Genomic DNA, 22,269 nt, shown 5'->3' on the forward strand with positions numbered 1-22,269 from the left:
TTCCCTAGCAGAGTTGAAAATGTTTGCCAGCTGCCAACACAGGGCAGAGAGCAAAGTCTTCTCAGAAAGACATCCAAAGATGTTTCTCTTTCCCCCCAAAGTGTCCTATGCAATCTGTTCCTACTAGAGTTATTTTGAGACCTGACCCTCCTGACCAAGGGAATTTCAGTCATTCTCCATGAAACCAAGAGGGCTTTCAAAGTCCTCTACCAATAAGAAATGTGCTCACATCATCTATTTCAGTCCAAAGGGAAATACATGCAATCACAATGTCCCAAGTGAGCCTCACACCTCTAATAAATGCCCAAGGAAAGAGAAAAATGTCCACACCTACACCAGGAGCTCAAGGATATTTGCCATTCCAAGAATAGGATCTTGTGAGTTCCATACATACTCAAGACGTGGTAGAAATTCCTGAGTCTTCCAAAAGGCCTTTCACTTCGGCACATACAGGAAGTGAACTAGAACCATCAGCATCTTCCACAGGCAGTCTGAGACCTTCTCAATCTTTCAAAGGGCGACTTAGAGTGGACACCATACCAGTTAACACTCTGAACTCTAAAGAAGAGGGTCCTCAGCATCCCTCCAAATTCAGAAAATTTGAGCTGCCCCAAGCTTTACAGGAGACTATTAGAACTTCCCTATCACCTCAGGAGGATCAGCCTTCCTCCCCCACTAAACAAGATACTATAGATTCTTACCCCCCTACACAAAAGCCTGTTGGTCCTTCTTCATGCCAGCATAAGTCTCTAGAAATTTTCAAATGCCAAAAATCCTCTGGGTTCTAATTCATATTCAAAAGGCCCCATGGAAGCTGTTTTGCCCATCAAGCTGTCTATGACACCTGAAAATTCTATACAGAAGTTGTTATCCACTTTTCCATCTGAAGAAAAGATTCTTGGAACTTCCACTAGTACACAAGGAGGTCAAGAAATTCGACTACCTGCCCATGGGGATTTTATACCTTATACACCTATCCATGATGCTCTAAGGAGAAGCCACTTTCATTAGTAGACAGGGAGGTAGAGAAATTTCACCACCTGCCTATGAGGCTCTTAGACCTTTTACACTTGTCCATGATGCTCTAGAAGAAACCATATCTACACAGGTATCTCTAGGGCCTTCCCCTCATTTTAAAGCCAAGGTTAAGACTTGCACACTTACAAAAGACATATTAAGACCTTCCCCATCTGTGCAGAAGGTCATAGGATTTGTGATATTTGAACAAGGTGCTTTACAATTATCTCCATCTACCCAAGAGTGTTTCTTTTCCATGCCTTCTCTGGTAGGAAGTAGTAGACATTTTCCCTCTACCAAAATAATACACAGTCATCCAGTTTATAGAAGAAGAAAAAAAAACAGGTTAAGATTTGATCTTTCTAACAAAGGAGACTACAGAACATTTTCTAAAAAAAAAAAAAAAAAAGGGGGGGGGAGACTTGAAACATCCCCCGATGCCAAAGAAACATCAAAAGCTACAATTTCTCCTCAGGTGAGTCTCACATCTTCAGTCTACCAAAGGGCATGTTGGACAATCCATATTTCCCCAAAAAGGCTCAAGATTATCTAACCAAAAGGCTCTTATGTGTTTACTATCTGGCCCAGGAAATTTCTTCATCTTTCTCAAATGATGCAGAACATTTTGACCATGCTTAAGGTAATTTGTCCTTTTGCAAATCAGACTTCAGGACTACACAATCTCCTTTGTGAAATCAAGGGCCTGAGGGAAAGTCCACATCTAAAAAAATCATCTAGAACTTGTCTTTAGCCCAAACACACCAGAAAATTTTCATATCTTCTAAAGTATCTAAAAACGCTTCTGACTAAAACATTATTGTTGTAGGATATTTACCATCTGCTCTAGAATATGTGAGACCATCATTATTTAACCATGGTCATCTAGAAACTTTGTCACCTATGCAAAGGTGTTTTGGTTTTTCAGGATTTTTCCCAGGATATCTGGGTGCCCATGGAACTACGGAACTTTGTCATCTGGCCAAGGTGTTTAGAAAAATATTCCATCTTCAAAAAGTTATTCAGGACATTCACTCCACCTTCCAGGAGATCTGGATCTTTCCTCATCAGCACAATGAGTTTCAGGACATGGAATCTCAACTCATGGACCTCTAGAATCTTCTTCAGGCTCACCTGAGTTTTCAGGAATTTTGATGTCCTTGCAAAGGCCTGTGGATTGTTCCACAACTACTCAGAGTACAGCTGCTACTTCACCAAGTACTCAAGAGAATTTATTACCATTGTTATCTCTCCAAAGTAAACTCAGAACCTGCCAACCTGCCCAAGAGATGGTAGGAACTTTGCCACTTAGACCAGGATCCCTGCCAATTTCCCCTTCAGCCATTGTAGCTCCTGGACCCAAACAGGTGGCTTCAGAACCTGTGAGCCTTTCACCATTATATCATGATATGCCATCAAATTTTCCCCACATTCATGGAGTTCTAGATTTATCTCAGTATGACTCAGATTCTCCCCTAAATGTAATGTCACTCACCCAATGGCAACAGGGAACACCCTCATCCTCAGAATGAAGTGTAGCACTTTTGTCTTCTGTTCAAGGGAGTGTGGGAATATCCTTAACTGCACAACAGACTCCAGAACTCACCACATCTAAACAGGGAACTCTCATTCTCTTTCTTGACCAGGTGATATGGCAACTTCCTCATCTTCTAAGGTTTATAAAGGACATTTGCCATCTGTGGATGTGGATATGTGGACATATTTATATCCTCAGAAATCTCCAGGACATTTGAAAAATGTCTCTGTTTTTCCAAAAAACATGCTCTCTGGCTAGGATCCTGTAGCAATTTCCTTACCTGCTATTGCTACTGAGGCTTTGGTATCATCATCATCATCATCATCATCATCATGCCAAGGGCATCAAGGTTCTTTGCTATCTACCTAGGATGGTGGAAAAGACTCACTTACTGCACCAAATGCTCAGAAAATTTACTCATTTTCTTCCCAGGCCTTAGAAACTTTGGTAAATATCCAAGGACCACTGCCCACTTACACACCTTCTAAACAGACTCTGCATTCTTCACCATCTACACTAGGTATTTCCATTTGCAAAGAACTCTTCAAATGTCATCACTGGCACAAGGGACCCTAGAGTCTTTTATATCATCCCAAAAGGAAGGGACAAAATACAAATCAGAAAAAGACATTCTGAGACAGTCTATATACCACAGGGGACTGTAGAACCATCAAGACGTAAAACAGGGCCTTTAGGATCTACTCAAGGTGCTCATAGGATGGCTCAAATATTTCCATCTAATAAAGGGGCTGAGAAACATTCTTTATCTCTTAGAAGGACTATGGGACTACCCAAATCTGAAACTAGGACTCTAAAATTTCACCGTCTGAACCAGGACCTGTGAAAAATTTCAGTTCTTTTCAGAAGGCTTATACATTTTCTCTATCTATGCAAGATACCCGATGACATCCACCATCTGATACAGAGGCTATGATATCTTCTCCCTCTACCCAGGGAACTAAGGAAACATTGTTATCTTCCAAAGGGAATGTGAAACCTTCATCATCTGCACCACCATCATCTCCTCACACTACAACAGGAACTCTAACAATTGTCAGTTGTAAACAAAGACCTCTAGAAAAATCTGTACTGTGCAGGGGACTTAGGGTTCTTTTAGTTATACCACAGGGAAATTAGAGCGTTCAGCATCTTTCCAGAAGAAGCTAGGGCACTCATCATACATAGTAGAATATCTGTATACCTTGCCATGTTTCCAAGGAACTACAGATCCTTTGCTTCCTACAGGGGTTATGCTAACTCCCAAATTTGAAAATAGAAAGTCAGAAAAATTTCCATCTGAAAAAAGATCTTCTTCATCCACCAGGACATAAAAACAAACAAACACACACACACACACACACACACACACACACACACAAAAACCCCAAAAACCAAAAAATCTCAACAACATTGTCATATTCCCAAGTGAATGTGAAATCCTCAACTTCTCTATGATGTTCTCAGAAACTTCCACAAACTAGCAAACTATATCAGGCAATTCAATAACTGTGAGATGTAAGAAAACAACTCTAGAACACTTGATACCTGTCCAAGAAACTATGGGTGCTTTGCCATCTTTCCCAGGGTTTTTTAGAACATTCGGCATCTTTCCAAAAGAAGCTAGGGAACTCAACACACATGGTAGAATCTCAGGAAAACTCACCATCTGTTCAAGGGACTACAGGCCTTTTGCCACATCCTTCAAGTCATACAGGACATTCACAACATGACCAATGATCTCAGGAGTCTTATTTTGTAGTCCCAAGGATCTAGCACATTTGCTATCTACCAAACTTAGCATATATGTTGAGGCTTCTATAGGCCTTTCACCATATACTCAACAGTCTTTTGATCAGTCATCATCGTCCCAAAAGATTCTGGGAATATCAGATTCTGCCCAGTGTACTCATAAACATTTGTCTTCATTCTCAGGTTCTTGGGGAATGTCTTCATGTATGCTAAGGGCAACAGAAACATTGCGACATGTCCCAAAGCCCCATGGCCATTTCTCACCAACACAAGCAAGTCGAGCCCCTCCATATCTTTGCGGACACTTGTCACAACTTCCCTATATCCATAAGCAACTCTTGAGCTGAATGAATCTGCACAAATTTCTTCATTACACTCAGCATCTACTCAGGTGCCTGGACAATCTTACCTGAATTCAGAATCCATGTAGGGACATCCCATAGCTGCCCAGGGAGTTGAAGAAATTTTCCCATGTAGCCCGGAGACTCTAGGTTACAAAGAAAGTGACAAGCAGGAACAAGGACATTTCCAGTCTGTTCAAGTACTTCTGGGAATTTTTGACCTGCAGAAGGAAGGTTAGGATCTTTTTCATCTGCACAAAGGGTTCTTGGAACTTCTCTATCTGCCTAAGGGTCTCTGTACACACCCAAACAAGAACCTATAGGTACTCTGTCTTCTCTACCAAAGTCGTTCAAACATCCATCTAATTACTAGAGGGCTCTCACATTTTCTCCATCTGCTCAACTTACAATGCTCATCATGTTAGCCACAGACTAATGAATATGTTCTCTCTAGCCAGGAAAATCAGGAGAAGTTTTTGTATTTCCCAAGTTATCCAGAACACTACCTATCTGCACCAGGTGGTCAGGGATATCCACTATCTATCACTCTAAATGTAGAACATTTGCTAACTTCTTAAGGGTAAAAGAAAAATTGCACAGTTGCAATTGGAAATTTGCATGTGCAAAGTTCTGTGTCATCCATCCAAAGGTATCCAGAACGTTCGACTGATTCAACAGGTATATTGGGATTGGGACAATGTAAACACAAAGAGACTACCATGGGCCCTTTGCCTAGAGTGAAAGAGGATGTCAGATCTTCTAAATCTGTTTTGCTTACTCTAGGAAGTTTGCCATCATCACCTCAAGAACCTGGCAGACATTCATTTTTTTACTCAAGGAGGTGTAGAAATATTCCCATCTGGTCCAGGGAATCAAGTATATTCGCAATCAATCCAGGGGGCCTGACACATTCCATCTTAGCCCAGGCAATGACACATCACTCAGGACCTGCTGAAGGGGCTCTACTGCATTCAGCTTTTTCTCCAGCAGAATCAGAAACAAATGAATATTCTCCATCTTTCTGAGGGACTTCAGACAGCTCCAGATGTGCTGGACTGCATCTGAATCTTACTATATCACTACATGTGCCACCATCATCTTTGAGATCTGAGCAAGGAACTGTGGGATTCTTGTCTATCGCAAGAAAGAAGTCTGAAAGTGACTAAAACTAAAGACATGATTCTAGGGTCTTCCTTGTATTCTCAGGGCACTGAGGGGGCATTGTTTATCTGCACAAGCCACAGTAGGAAAGTACATATCTGTAAAGTAGACTGTGGGAACTTTGCCTCCCACCCCAAGACTATTGGGGTCTATGCAAAATACTCAAGTGCTACCAGAATCTATGTCAATTGATTAAAGGCCTCTGGAAATTTCTTCATCTTCACAAGGAACTGTAGGTTCTTCATCTTCCCAAGAGGTTTTTGGACATTTCTGTTCTGCCTAAGGGTCTCCTTAACTGCCCACATCTAAACAGTGGACTGCACAAAATGTTTCATAAGCTCAAGATAGTTTGAATGCTCCAACTTCTTTGCAGACAGTTATGAATTTTCGCCAACTGTCCAAAATTTTGCACAAAAATCCCCAGCTTTCCCAAGGGAAACTGGACATTTCCTACCTTTCCAGAAATCTCAAGAATACTTTTGTCCTTAACCATCAGATGTAGGACATTGCCCACCTCTACTGGGTTCTCAGGAGCATCTTGTACCTCCTACAGTGGTTCTAGAAGCTTTTCCATCTTTTCAAAAGCCCCCAAAAATTTCCAGGGCCAAAGAGGGAACTTTATGCATATAAAGTTATTTTTCTTCAACCAAAGAAATCTAGAAAATTCAACAGGTTTCACAGGGATATTGTCACAATATAAAGAATCACAGAGTATTTTAGGACATTTTCAAAGAGTGAGAGAAGATGTAACATCTTCTCAGTCTACTTCATCAGCTCTAGGAACTTTGCCACCATGACCTCCAAAACTTGGTAGACAATAACATTGTACCAAGGAGATGCAGAGACTTTCCCATTTGGCCAAGGGAATCCAGAACCTTTGTAATCTGCCCAGGGACCTCTGAAACTTTCTATCTCAGCATAGGCAATGATGAATACATCACAATGTTCTGAATGTTCTAATAATCCTCTGGGTCTTTTTTCCACTTAACAAGTGACTCTAGCATCTTCTGATTATTCTCATGAAAGTTTGAGTCCCTTTCTCTCTGCAAAGAGGACCTTATATCTGTCCACATGTCCACAAAGGTATATACAACAATCTACAACTTCCCAAAAGCTCTCAAATCCTTCTTTACATAAACAATGTATAGGAACTCAGTCCACATCTACACACTACACAGTAGCAGACTCACCATATTCCTCAGTGTGTCAGTGATATACCCACCCTACTCAAAATATTGCAAGGATTTTGAGATCTGATCAATAATCTCTGAGTATTTTGGCAACTGCACAAGGCTCTGTAGAACCTTTGCCATCTTCCTAGGGGACTCTAGAATATTCCTCATTTGCATCAGGTGCACAAAAAAAAATCAACAGCTATCTCAGGATATGTGATATCCAATGACTCACTTCTGGCACTTGCAATTTTTGCCCAACTTATTTCATTACTTTTTTCCCTAATCCTTTTGATTCCTTTCCTTACACAGAAGAACCTTTAGATCTCTCTAAACCTACAGAGGGGCCTTTGACTTCATACCAGGGACCAAATGAGTATTTGAATACTCCACAAAGGGTACAAAAAACAGATCCAACTGCTTCAGATATGTCAGGTTCTTCCAAAGGATCCATGGCAATTTCTTTATCTGGACAGGGAACCCTAGGATCTCTATCATCTACCCTACAGCCTTTGACAATGTCCCTATCTGTTCACATGAATCCAGGACCTTTGTTATCTGTTCAAAAAGCTGGAGGCCCTTGCCTGTCCTTTAGAGGAGAATATTAAAGGTTGCACCTGTACAAAACACAAGCCAGGAATAGCAAATATTACACCAGGAGCTTTGGAATTTTCAGCATCTACCATAGTGCATCTAGGATCACCTTTATCTGTCCAATTATATTTGAGAGTGTCACAACCTGTCGTATTGACTCAGAGACATTCCCTGTCTTGTCATGGTGTAGTAGGAACATCAACATCTGCCCAACGGCCTTCAGAAACTTCCTTGTTATCCCAAGAATCTCCAGGACCTTGTTAGAAAAATGGGGCTTTAGGATATTCACCATCTGATCCTAAGATCTGGGACTTTCTAATTCTGCAAAGGAAAAACTAGAAACAATGCCAAGTATGCAAAACCCTGAGGAAATAGCATCTGTCACCCAAGAGATCATAGAATCTTTGTCAGCCACATAAAATTCTCCCAGATTACCAGTTTCTTCAACACTTAGTCCAGAGTTGGAAGAATCTCTGCCATGTAACCAATCTGTTTCTAAGAGTTCAGAATCTGTGGCAGGGTCTCTAGAATCTTTGCTATCTTTGCCAGGGTCTCTGTGTCTTATGAAACACAATGTAGATGTGCTGAGCTCTTTAGTATCTGATCAAGGGATCCTTGGAACACCAACATTAGCCCAGGAATATCTAGAACTTTTTCAACTAGCTAAGGGGACTCTAGAACCTATGCCATCTAGAAAAGACACTGTGGGTACTTCCTTTTCAACAGAATTTCCCAGACTGTCACTTTGTACAGACAGGGACTTAATTCCAACCCCTTCTCATGAAGATGACCAGATAGTTACTCTTATCAGAGGAAGAGCCCGAGTACTTCCAATTCTAACCAAAGGACATTGAAACATGTCTCATTTTCAGAAGGAGATATCAGATACTGCCTCTCAGAACTTGATGTTTTAAAATGCATCTCTTCTGCCAAAGGTAGCCTCACATCTTCCAAGTATGCTGAAAGGAATCCAGTCCTACCTCTACTCCTCCAAGAAGCATCTCCCCCTTTTAATCTTCACAATTGAGTTTCACATCTAGCATTCCTTATAAAAAAGATCTCAGTTATTCTCCTCATCCAAGGGGTTGTCCCAAAACTTCTATACTGCAAAAAATAAGACTAATGTTTTCCTCTGTAGATCAAGCAGGCCTGAAACCTGTCCTCTAAAAAGATGCTAGCTGGAAACACTGCCACTATTCCAAAATGCTGGTAAGATCTTGCACATCTAAGAAAAAAAGTTGCAAATCTTAAAACTGTGACTACCATAACCCTCACTACTTCTGATACTGCTAAAGGAGCCTTTGGATGCTCACCATCTCATGAGGAGGGCCTCAGAAGTCCTCCACCATACCAAGGTGAATACAGACCATCCAAATCTATTTTATCTTATCAGAAAAGGACCGTTCTGAACAATGGGACAGTCAAGCTTCCCATTCAGAACATGAGAGTGGCAAACCATGATCCATGCCTAGAGAAAAGTGCACATAAACCACTCTATTCCTCATGAAGAGAGCCTCAGACTTTACATGTCTCCTCATGAGATTCTCTGAAATGCTACTTCTAATAGGAGGAGAGAGAGTAGTGCCTCTAATACCCAAATAGCCCTGTAAACTTCTCCTGCAGAACAAGAAGGCATTGAGTTATCTCCAGATGGAGAAAGTCCCCATAGAGGTGTCAAATTCTTGTCATCACCCCAAGAGGATATCAACCACCCTATTTTTACTAAGTAGTGCTCAAAACATGTTTCTACTGCCAAAGAGAGAGAAACACATAACTTCCATTAATACAAAAATGGGAGCCCACAACATTGGCTATTTTCCTAGTGGGATTCATACATCCATGAATTCCAAATGGAGGTGCCACTTCATTCCCTGTTATGCAAAGTAATTACACGTAATATCTCAAACACAGGACATGATACTTGCTCTCTCTTGCCCAGGGAGAAAACAATCATTACAATGTGAATTTGGGTGTCCCTTTGTGACCCTTCTGTCCTAGGAGGCCACAAATATATACATCATATCAAAATCAATTTCAAAAGGATCACGGAGCAAAAGGGGAGCTGTAGTTCTTTCTTCTCCCCTAAAAGGGAAAGTCAGACCATATCAGTCTGAGCATTGTGAACTCAGACTTTCCAGTTCTCACCAAAGGGACATTGGCTATGTGTCCTCTTTCAGTAAGGCTCAGAATGCTTTAGCCTGAAAGAGGCAGGCTCTCAAATGCCCAATCTAAAAAAAATGTGCTTCACAGATGCTTTCTATGAAAAAAGAGATATCATAAATGCTCTAGGAAGCTTATGACTTAATCCTCACTCCTGAATTACTCCTTTGACCCAAGGACACACCAGAACTTTACAGCTTGCCAAATGGATCCTGTAAGGCAGTCCTTCTCAAGAGGGTGACCAGTGCACTTCTCTCTTTTACCCTGGCATTTTCAGTACTTTTTTTGACCCACAGGGTGCCCTGTTTTTCCCTTTCTTTGCCCCTTATGAGCAACATGAGTTTAGAACTTTTACTTCTCATCAACCATCTCTACATCTTACAATTTCTACTCCTAGCTGCTTCAGATGCACATTGAAGCATCACATATGTCCCTTGGACTAAAAGTACAAACAAACCTCCCTTCTGATTAAGAGTATCTAACAATTTGTAGCCATAAGAGTTTGGTATATAATATACAGCTCATGTAGAATAGTATGTGCTTCTTCTGATCATTAAGGACCTAGACCAATTAGATCTGATGTAATCCATGGCAAATTGATTCCCTTGATATAAGGTGGACAGAGTGTTCCTTATTCTGATCCTCTGACCTCATTACCTCAGTCCAAGGATCTGGACCCATGTGCTTCATTGGCCAGAGTCTAAGAGTAGCCAGCAATTTCATAAACCCAGGACATATACTTATATGTTGTCCAGTAGAAATGAGTAAGCCTTGCCATGTACAGAAGTAGGCAGATGATTTACCAGGAGAAATAGCTGGGAAGTTCCTCCTAGCATACTGGCGATTGATTATGCTGTTGCATGGCCTGCATGATATTCATATTCTGGGTTCCCAGGAAGCCTCGATAATGAAATATTCAGGCTTTCTTTCCTCCCAAAATTGACCTTTTATCTTGAAAAGATACAAGAGTGTTTGATATTTCTGCTTTCCCAAATGTGGTATGAGACTTTCTAACTCTAATGGATGGTGTTTTTAATAGGTTATTTGTGGATAAATCGATATTTTCCTTCTTTAAAAGGGTCCTCCAAATTGTTTTTCTTTCAGAGAACCCTACGATGTATTCCCCTATGCTTGAAGTGGGGTGTAATGAACTCTCCATGGCTCAAGGACATGTGAGGTGCAATTGCTCTAAACCAGTAATCCAAATACAGATATTTTTCTCTAGTAATTTTTAGACTTACAACTTAAGAACCACAGATCTTCCAAATTACTGTATACCAAAGTGACTTCTGATCTGCAAATGCTGAAACAGGTATTCTCAGATTTTATCCAATTCCCTAAGTGACCTTAAACTAAACTGTCTAGAACCAATGTGCTGGAGCTGCAGAGATAGCTCAGCAGGTAAGAGTACAGAATGCTTTTGCATAGGTCCTGAGTTCAAATCCCAGAAAACACATGGTGACTCACAGCCATCTGTAGTGGGACCTGATGCCACCTTCTGGTGTGTTTGAAGGCAGTGACAGTATAAACATATACATGAAATAGAATATATATGCCTCACAACTTCCTTCAATAAGCTAACGGTTGTTCAGATGTACCCATTCTACATCAAATATGTTAGAAACTCACCAGTGTTGTAGGCTGCATTGACTCATGAGAACCAAAATTTTCAGACATTCTTTAATTGCCCTCAGAATTATCACTTCAGAACAAAGGTGTCATCTGGTCCTCAATGAATGAAGATATCCGGAGATATATGACATGAGAAGCAAGACTTCAGATTTCAACAATATCTTAATATGGCCACAAATATGGCTCTTTTACTATCAGCGTGCAATAGCTTTGATGAATTCACATCAGATGGCTTCAGATGTACCCCACTAGAACTGGTATAATTTATATTTCCAGCAGAAATAGGAACTCCATCAAGTCACGCACCCTTAAAAGTAAAGTATCCCATGATTTCAAGAGGGCTGACACCCAGTTGGATTATCTTTTGAAGAAGGCCTTAGCCTTACTTCCTGTAAACATAGTAGTCCCTGACATTAAGGGTATGACAAAGGGGTCTGCTGACCTTCAATAAAAACACTTTGTTCTTTCTCTGTCTGCACTGGAGGGGTCTGAGACATGGCCCTCTGATGAAGAAAGTATAGAACTGACATTTGAGAGTAAGGAGTGTGTCTCATACATTCAAATACAGCTCTGGTGTGCTAAAAACGGAACCCTTGTTACCAAGAATTCACAGGAGTTTCATTCTTTGTTCATGGCTGACTCAGGTCTACCATTCAACTACTATAGACCAGAGATTCTCTCTCAGAAATTATTGTTTAGGGGATACACCTTTCACCACCAATAAATTCAGAGAAGTCTGGATTCAAGTCCCATGGCCAGTGAATAAAAAATTCAGCCTAGATACAAGGACATCTCTCTTTATGTTGCTCATCATAAAGGTAATTGTCCTCAACACCCATACTTGTGTGGCCTATTGTAAGTATAAATAGGAAACAGATCCAGGGACTTTGAGCAGTCTTGTCAGAAGAAACCTCAGAGTGCTGTCAAGTGTGCAGTAGAGTCCTCAGGGATAAGAATTTTCTTGAGTTCTCTGAAGATGTGGAGTTAAGGAGTGCCTGGTCCAACCTCCTCTACAGAAGGTAAAAAGTGATACTCCCCTACTGTCCAACAGGATCGAGGGACTTACTTGGTTCCACAGTTATGGTGTTTCCCTTCCTGTGATGATTGAGGTCTTAAAAATCACCCCTTTGAGTCAATGGGCTCTCATAAAAATCATTTCTGTTCAGGAACAGATATTTTACCTCTGACAAGGAGCATTTTTTTCCCTCTGGTCACATTTCAGATAAATCAAGTCAAGGAGGCCAATCCTGGAACCCTATGCCTCTTCCTTGACTTCAGTCACATGACATGGTGTGAAATGATCATTCTAACAGAGTTCTGGTGGTTGAACATAATTCTTAGGAGGCAATCATGCTGAAGAGTGTAGCTCAAGCTTTTCATGAATCATGGTATCTATATTTGGTGTCTTGCTAATTCTGTTAAAGATATGGATACTCCAGAATGTGAAGAACTGTTACGTGTGGCAAAGCAGGACCTTATGAGTTAAGGTATGCAATTTTTTTGTACAAACTATTATGGAGATTTTCATACTCTGATCATCTGTCCTGTTACAAGGATAACACCACCTCATTTCTCCCCAAGTAATACTTACTCCATCTGTCTTTGATTAAGGAGTCATCAGATCTTACCTTGAATCAAAGGGAGTCTCTGATTATACCACTATGTCCAAAGGAGTTTTGGACATACTTTTAGGTCGAGGAATCCCACACAACTTGCTGATATTATGGACTGAACTTTAAATATATTTACTAATGTTTCCGAGATTTTCCCTTCAGTTCAAGGTAAATTCTAGGTTCAAAAAATTTTCAATGAAGAATCTTTGACGTAAATATTCTGACAAGGAAGAAACTTACATTTTATCTTTGAATTGGGGAAATATAGACACACCCCTCAGTTTGAACAGGTCTTAATACAAATTCTGTTGCTTAGGGAGCCTACTGAAAAGCTACTAATATGAAAACTAAAGTTGATGTTTATTTTTGCTTGTGGAAACTTTAAATCAACATCTCTTGACCATGCATATCTCAGAAAATTTACTTTTCTTAATAGAATCCTCAGGACTATTCTTCTACGAGTTCCTAAAATTTCCCATGTTTCCTGTGTGGCCAGGCATGCTCAAATAAAGAAGGGATGTCAAACAACTCTGAAATGATGTCCTGAGACATGACAGTAAAAATATGAGCTATAACCTAACTTCTATTTTTAAGCCTGTCACTTGAAATGGAGCAGCTCCCTCTTTGTTGGCTATGCCTGGCATGCTGCTTTACAGAGAACATAGAGTAAGAGATTACCAAACAATTTGTAAGAAAAATGCTCTGATTGTTGGCAAGCACACCTTAATTTCTCAGAACACATTTGTATTCTGAATTGTGAGTTCGTTTGCATTTGATAAGCTGTTTTCGACATCTTCTTCCAATTCCAAAGATTAACATTTTCCTGAGGGTTTCTGGGATCTTTCTTATCTTCTTTATCCTCCCAACATATTCTCCTTCTCAAAAATGATATTCCTATATATGGTCAAAGTAGTTTTATCCCTAACTTATCAGGCAAATTTCCAAAAGTGACTCCTTCTGTAAACAGGTTCCCTAGTTCACTTTGGTGTGAAGTCCCATAGTCCAATTTCAAACTGGAACAAAGAACCTGTGCCATCTGTTTCCACACAATTCAATAGAAATGAAATAACTTCATAAATTCTGCTTAGATCTGGATAATGAACAATGTTAAAGAAGTATCCTAGCCAGCAACAGTCATCGAAAGTCTTTGTAAGAAGGAATATGTTGCTTCCTTGTCTCTCCTGAATGAACACAAACTATGAAAATAAAAAAATAAAAATAAAATAAATCTCTGAAAATTAATTGAAAATTGGTAATCATTGCTGGAAACATACTCCACTGTATAAGGTACCAGATACCTTTACCTTGGACCGAAGTTTATATGGCAACATCACAGTCGGCCTCAAGTAGTTTCTGTACTCCTCTTGCAGTAGGGCTTCAGAGATTTCCTTTCCAACATGGGGCTCATATTTTCCAATGTTAACTTACTTTTTCTCACTACACTGAATAGAATGTCAGAACTCTCCTAGAACTAACACTGCCCTAGAACCTATTAGCAAAGTGTGGCCCAAAACATGTATTATTATACCTTACATTGAATATTCCTACCATGTAGCTTTGAGCCTTTATTTCCTTAAAAGGCTTTTAGACCATGAGAGAATTATACCACTTATTCTACATAAAAGGGCATCTAACATTCCCTGTCTTCTCAGTAGGAGTATGGGTCTATTGTCTACTTCCATTTACCAAGTGGATTTTAAACATTCAGTTTCAGCAAAAGGGGCCTTGGGAAATCAAATTCTAATAAAAGGACTCTCAGAAGTAGCTTCTGTGTAGAAGGGGAGTTTCAGACCTCCACCCTCTGTACTAGGACACTTCAGATCCACCAGTGCAATTAAAGAACCACCATAGATTCTCTACTGGATTTGCCTCACAAATACCCCGATCAACTAAGTTTGCTTTAAACATATCCCATTTGTCCAAGATATCCACACAACACATATGTGAACAATGTCATCTCACATTTCTCCCCTTTTAGATGATAGGGCAGAAAATTAAAAAAAACAAAAAACAAAAAAAAAAACTGAAATTGTCTCCCATATCTTGTGCCTCAAAATTGGTCATCAAAATGCCCCATTACTATCTTTTATTCACAGATGTGTGCAGCTGAAAACAGCCTTGTGGAAACATCAATTCTTACATAACTACTTATCACGTTGGGAGATTGTTGTGACCATTGCCTGGACACTCAATGTTGTTACACAGGGTATGTATATGGGGAAATTTCTTGGAAGCTAGTGAGGAAGAGTCTGAATAGTCTTACAGTTCCCAGTGGAGTCTAGGAACTTCCCATGATGTCCATAACTGAACTGGATATTTCTTACCTGGAAAATAAGACTTGGGACCTCTACTTTAGGATCCAAGATTTTCATGATTTCCCCTCTGTTGAATGTGGTCTTAGAATGTTTCATTCTGAGAAGAGGTTCTCAGAACTCTTCTATTCTTAAGATGCCTCTCGCACTCCTTACTTTTTGAAGTAGCCAAGAGAACTAACCTGGGTGAGGCTCATTGAGCCTCAGTCTTTTCCTTCCCCCAAATATGGCCTTAGATCTTGGTGACATCTGCAAGGTTGAACATTAACTCCTGTATTTGACCAAAGGAAGGTCAAAATTTCCTTTATACTAAATGTGAAATTAGATATGCTCTGTTGAATCCTCAAGTATTCTCTTATGAGTTTGAAGTATATCAAATGTTTATTCTCTAAATAAGAAAGATTTAAGCTTTTCACCTTTTATAAGGATGGCGAGGGAAATATATTGTTGCTCTCTGTTTTGTCATCCCAGGCACTATGTATAGAATTATTGATTGGATCATATGCTATGCTATGCTCTGCAATCAAATTGAATAGTTGTTGTCCACATATGTACATATTATGATAAAATGAAGGAGTTAACCTAGCCATGGACAGACATTTAGGCTGGTTTAAAACGCTTGGGTTGTTGTTTGAACTCCCCCAGACTAAAAACACGATGTGGAACTTTTATCAACTAAGAAAGAGTTGAAAGTTCAACAGCAGTGGAGGAACTTCCTTTACTGAACAAGGTAAGAGGGACATTCATGTGCAACAGGATGTTGCATAGCAATAACCCTCTCCTCAACGATTTTCTAATGCATACCATTGTACAACCAGGCCTCATCATTTTCTCTTATTCCTAAGTGCCCAGTACTTCCTCTCTTCCCAAGTTAGCTCAGTCTTTTTTTTTTTCACTGAAGAGTGTGTCAGACCTGCCTCCTATGACTAAGGCTCCTACAGACCTTCTCTGTTCCCCAAAATGATCTAAAGTACCAATTTAGTGGAAATACCATCAACCTTTCTGCCTTTCAGTTTCTTTGAAAGGTGGACTTAGTCATTTCTCTTATGACAAAAGATGCCCCAGACCAGTGCCTGGCAAATACAGAACTGGATGCTCACAGTCATCCATTGAACAAAGCACACAGACCCCAATGAAATAGCCAGAAAAATACCCAGGGAGCTGAAAGGAACTGGAGCCCCATAGGAAGAACCTTAATATGACCTTACCAGTAACCTCAGCTCTCCATGGAACTATATCACCAATCAAAGAAAACACATAGTGGAACTTGTGACTCTAGCTATATATGTAGCAAAGGATGGCCTTGTAGGTCATCAATGGGAGGAGAAGCCCTTGGTACAGTGAAGGTTGTATGCCATAGTATAGGGCAATGCCAGGGCCAGGAAGAAGTAATAGGCTGGTAGTGGAGCAGTGGGAGAAGGAGGGCATAGCAGATTTTCAGAGGGAGACCTCAGAATGTGGATAGCTTTTGAAATGTAAATAAAGAAAAAATCTAATAAAAGAAATGCCCCAGAAGAAGTAAGACTTATTCCATTACCTCTGAAAATGATAGAATAATGTCTACTCACATGTAGTTCATTGTAGTATAAAAGGGGGCTATTATTTCCTCTTTCAACCACAAGAATCATAGATATCCTATTGCTGGCCAAGGGTGTATGTGCCATGGAAAAATGACAGAGACCTCAGATTTGGTTCCTATGGCCAAGAGGGTCTCATTCATTCCACCTGTAGTCATAGAAGCTTCAGATATAGTGTCTTGGGATGCGCAAGAGTATGACTTCATTCAAAGGGCAACTTAAGCTTGACCTAAACTCATATTAACTCAGTGCCAATCTCTATGACCAAGATTGCCAGGCAAACACAATTGCAACTTCACAGTGGGCTCTCACAAGTTTCTGAGTGTAGGAAGCAGGGCAGAACATAGAAAGGAAAAATTATATACATACAACCATCCTACAGGTGGTTGTCAGAAATGCTGTGCTCCTGTCTCTCAGTTATAGATATGTACAGACCAATACAACCTCAGGTCAGACAACCACTCACCCTGTTGGAAGAGTCTGCTGATTGCTCATTGTATTCTTCCCAACAGTACATTCAAAATATGAATAATGGAAGCTGGAAAGACTAGATGGAAGCAAACCATGCACTACCATTCTGTTCACTCTGTAGCCACAGGTACATCTCTCCCTCCCTGTCTCCTTTCCTTCCTTCCATCATTCCTTACTTCCTTCGTTCCTCCTTCCATCCTTCTTTCTTTCTTTCCTTACTTTTTTCTCACTTACTCTCTTTCTTCACTCCTTTATTTCTTTCTCTTCCTTCCTTCCTTCCTTTTTTTAAGTAATTATTTATATCTGTATGTATTTTTTATTTATTATGCACTTAATGTTTTATATGCATGTGTGCTTGCACATTAGAAGAGGGTACTGGATACAATTACAGATAGTTTTGAACTCAAGACCACTGGAAATTAGTGCTCTTAACCACTGAAACATCTCTCCAGCACCAGGTACTTACTTTTTAAGCAAAACAGGCCAGAATGGCCACAGAAGTTGCAGTTATGAATACATCCTACTCAAAGTGTACTTGTTTTCCAGGTATATCACATCATTACCTTTGGATGATGGGTCATCAGCATTTCACTTGGGATAGGTGTCCTTCATGACCTAGTGCTGTTACCAACAATATCAAAAACCTTCAATTTCTATGCAATATCATTTATAATAATGACTGGAGTTTACTATTGTAATATCAGAGTATTCATTTTTCACAAGGGGAAAAAGATCAAAGTATCCTAAGAACATCCCGACATACAAATTGTCCAATATAAGACTCCAATCATGAGTTTTAGATCTTTACCCTGCAAACATGGCCTCTAGGAAATTATATGTGTGACCAAAGGGACTTCACTTAATTCTGCGCTGCATTAACAGAGCTTGAATATTAGGTCATCTATCCTTCATACCATCCTTCATGCACACACCCATATAACTGATGATAAACTTCAAGAGAACTTAGAGACTGACAATAATGGCTGATTCATAATGCTTATATTGCTGCCAGGCCTACCACTGTGTATCTGAAGATGATAATATTTTATGCTGTGAAGCGGTCCTACCGCTCCAGATTAAGGTACCCTAGGTCTCTTATCCTAAAAGAGGTTTTGGACTTTAAGCAACTCTAATTCGGCTTTAATCTTCTACTTCTAATCATCAAAGCTTAGACCACCAATTTCTGTCCATTGTTTATAAAATGCACCCTCTGTATACAAGAGAGTCCAATATCTTTCTTGTAAGACTGATAGGGCTTGAGATCATCTCAACATGCCCCAGGCCCCAAACTCCACTTGTAGTCCAAAAAAAGGTCTTCAATAATTACCCTTTCTGACCAGGAAGGATTACAAATTATTCTCTATCTGACAGAGAGTTAACATTTTTCATTTAAATGTTTCTCTCATTGAACTTCTCTTTTGAAAGTGACATCAGAATGATTCTTTTTGTTCCAGGGGTTCTCAAATTCATGCTCTCTATAAAAGATGTCTGTAAATGTCCTCCTGTCATACCAAGGTTTCAGAACCTCTCCATCTGCATATGGGAGCCTCAGACACTCTACATCTACTCATAAATATTTCCTCTTCCCCCTCTGTCTAGTGGGCAACAAAGACTTCTCCTAATACCCACATTGAACTAAAGTATTTCCATTTTTTCAACGGTGGATACATACCTACCCTCTCTTATAAGGTATCAATAGATCTTCTCCTATTGATTATGTGTGCCTGCTCTATTCCAACTGTATAGTATTACTTCCAAATGTCTTCCTGCTAAAAATAATCTTAGATATTCCTCTACTAAAGAAAGGAGTCTTGCTCTTATATTATCTGACCAAAGCTTTCATAGCCCCAAAATATACATACAACCTATTGGGATACTGGAACAATTGTTTCTTGCCATATAAACAGAACATAAAATATGTGGATATTCTAAATTTTGAAAAAAAAAAAGAAGAAGAAAAAAAGAATTGGAAGCTGATCAAGCAATACTGGAACTTCCACTGCTACAGAAGTTATACACATATTCTCCAGTGTTAAATAGTCTTCAATATTTATTGAAAATACCCAAAGATTTTACTCCTCTGACAAGTAGACATAGAATTTCACTTTTGCAAAGTTTCAAAGAAATGCTGCTTAAGACCAGAATGTTTCAACTCCCTTATTCCCATGAAGTTTGCCATATTGTCTCTTTGGTGAAGGGCACAACAGTCCTACTTCTGGGCCAACTTGCCCAATCTCTTTCCCTATCTTACATAGGAAGATTTCAACATCCACAAGAGAGTTCTCCAGACATGGTTGGTGTGATTGAGAAAATTACCCAGATTCATCGTCCTCCCATTGGATGTCCTACCTATAACTTCTAACTTCCGTGGCCTGGGAAGCACTGTCCTGACCTAAGAGATTTCATAACACTCTGGGCTGATATCCCAAAAAGAAGAGTATCAAGATAACGGTAAATTAGATTACTGTTTTTGTTGTGATCACGTTGACAGAGATGTTCTGTATTCCATGAACAGGAATGTGTGGATGGACATATAACTGAGGAAGACTCTAAACCTGGGAGTACTACAATACACCCTCTAGAAGTATTCTAAGATTGTTGTCATGCCTACCATGGACATTCAGATGATGTGTATTCTAGATTGTAATTTCAAGTTTGGAGCTGATAAAAAAAAAGTACCTGGAATATCCTACAATTCTCATGATATCAATCAGCGTTCATTTTCTGCTCAACATTGCTGCAGACATGAGAATAAGAGAAAATAAGACTATTACATAAAATCCTGTGAAGCTCCTTTCTCAATCCTTCTATTAAAAAAAAAATCTTATCTATTAACAATCCTGTGAGGGTAAGAAACATTTCTTCTTCTGCAAATAGGGATAGTCAATGTCTTCCCTTACCCAAAGTGTTCCAAACACCGTCTTTTGCTGTAGTGGCTTTTAGACTATACCTGAAATAATCCCCTTCTCACAAAAGGATCCACCACCGCTGACCCCTGTTCTAAGAGAGAACTACAGTCCATCAATATCCAAAGGGTTCTCAGACTTTCTAAATTTGCCCCTGTAGGAATAGATTAACTAAGTCTATTTAGTTGGGCCTCAGATCCTTTTGTTTTGAACAAAGGGATTCCAATCTACTGGATCTCATTTTCACCAAGTGGTCTTCAAATATGCCTTTCTGACTAAGGAAGAGCTTGCATTGTCCTATTCTGATTCAAAGACCTAGACACCTCCGACCCCCCAATTTTAAGTCCCAAGAAAACATCCAGGCCACCAAAGCTTAAATTACCCAAGCCCAACCTTAAGAAGTACAGCCCAGAACAAAAGCTCATTGCCTCAAAGCAGAAACTAAAACGATGTGTTCCTCACCATTAATATCTAGACCCAGCAGATGAACATATGCCTGAGGAGGAGAACCAGTGTGGAACTGTCAGCCAGGATTTTTGATGAAGGCTCCGAGTGCTTCCTTATCCAGCACCACATTTACTACAGTGAAGAGATGCTCTAGTCCCTGATGAGGAGTTGCCAGCTGTTAGAAAGTACATGGAATGTACTCCATTGCATGAGGTAGGCTGGGACTTTGATCTCATGTCAAAGAAAGAGCATACAAATTTAAACTCTACCCATTCAAACATGTTAGTTTGCCTGTACAAAGGGGTTTTAGATTTCCAATTTTTTTCCAAAGAGGCCTTCATGTTTTTCCCTTCAGATCTTTGGGGTCTTAACTATATTTCATGGCTCATAGGGTCTCATTTCTTCCCAATATACTTTGTCCACTCACCTCTTACCATTAGTCATACATCTCTGACTAGTTTTGGGGACTTCTCAAAATGACAATAAGGCCATCAATAGTGCCTACATTCCATTTCTGAATGATTGGATCTTAAAACTCCACATCTGTCCAAGTATACTTCAGAAAGCTCATTCTCATTAAATGGGGTCTCTATACTTGTATCTTTATTTATTTATTTGCTTCTCATTTTACCTTCTGATCTAGCAGGTCTTACACTTCACTCAAAGAGGCTTCACATGTACACAATGTACACAATGAAGTTTTGGACATTCTTCTGCTCTTCAATATAAAATTAGTACTCTCTGCTATGAAGTCTCCAGAGCAACAAGGAGAGTGGGGAGTAGCATTCATTTTCTTCAGGCCATTTATCTAGCACTCATGTTCAGGGCATTCATCATCAATGGATTGGTCCCAACTTTTGTATACAGACATGGGTTGTTGAGCACAAACTTGTCAGGCTGACAAAGCACTAGACATCTACCCACATTTTTGCAAGGTTGTTCAGATTGCTGCACATCCTAATGAAGATGACACAGACGATATTGTTACTTTTGATTGCTGTTCTCTTCTTCTTGTTGCTGTTGCTGTTTTATTTAAGTTTAGAAGAGGACCTGTTATTAGTTTGTTATTATTTTAGTCATATCCTGGCATTGAAAACCAGCATCCCACTGCCTAAATGTGTCACATTTCCTACTCTTTTGGGAAAATACAATGTACATATATAATTATTCTTATTGTTCCAAAGACATACCAATATGCAATTCTACTTTACAATTGTAATCACTGTCACAAATATTCACATGACTATATACTTTATGTGTAAATTGCTTCCTATGCTGTGTTGTTTTCCACCAGATGACAGTTTCATGTGAGGTCATTTGGAAGATAATTTCTTACCATGTGTCTGTAAAAGATATATTTTGGAGCTGAGGGGTATATCAGTATATGTCCAGCACAATAAATATCTTCTATAACATTGCAATCTAGTGGATTATATGTATCAGGTTGTACACAGTAATAACTGAATTAATGAACAAGCTTGAGAAATAGTTTTTAGAGATTAATCTCTCATAATATACAGAAACAAAGTAAAACCTACATATTAATCAAACCTATGCACACCAAATGAATATTGTAAGTTTTC

Source organism: Mus musculus, chromosome Y (genome assembly GCF_000001635.26).
Source record: "Mus musculus strain C57BL/6J chromosome Y, GRCm38.p6 C57BL/6J".
Taxonomy (NCBI): Eukaryota; Metazoa; Chordata; class Mammalia; order Rodentia; family Muridae; genus Mus; species Mus musculus.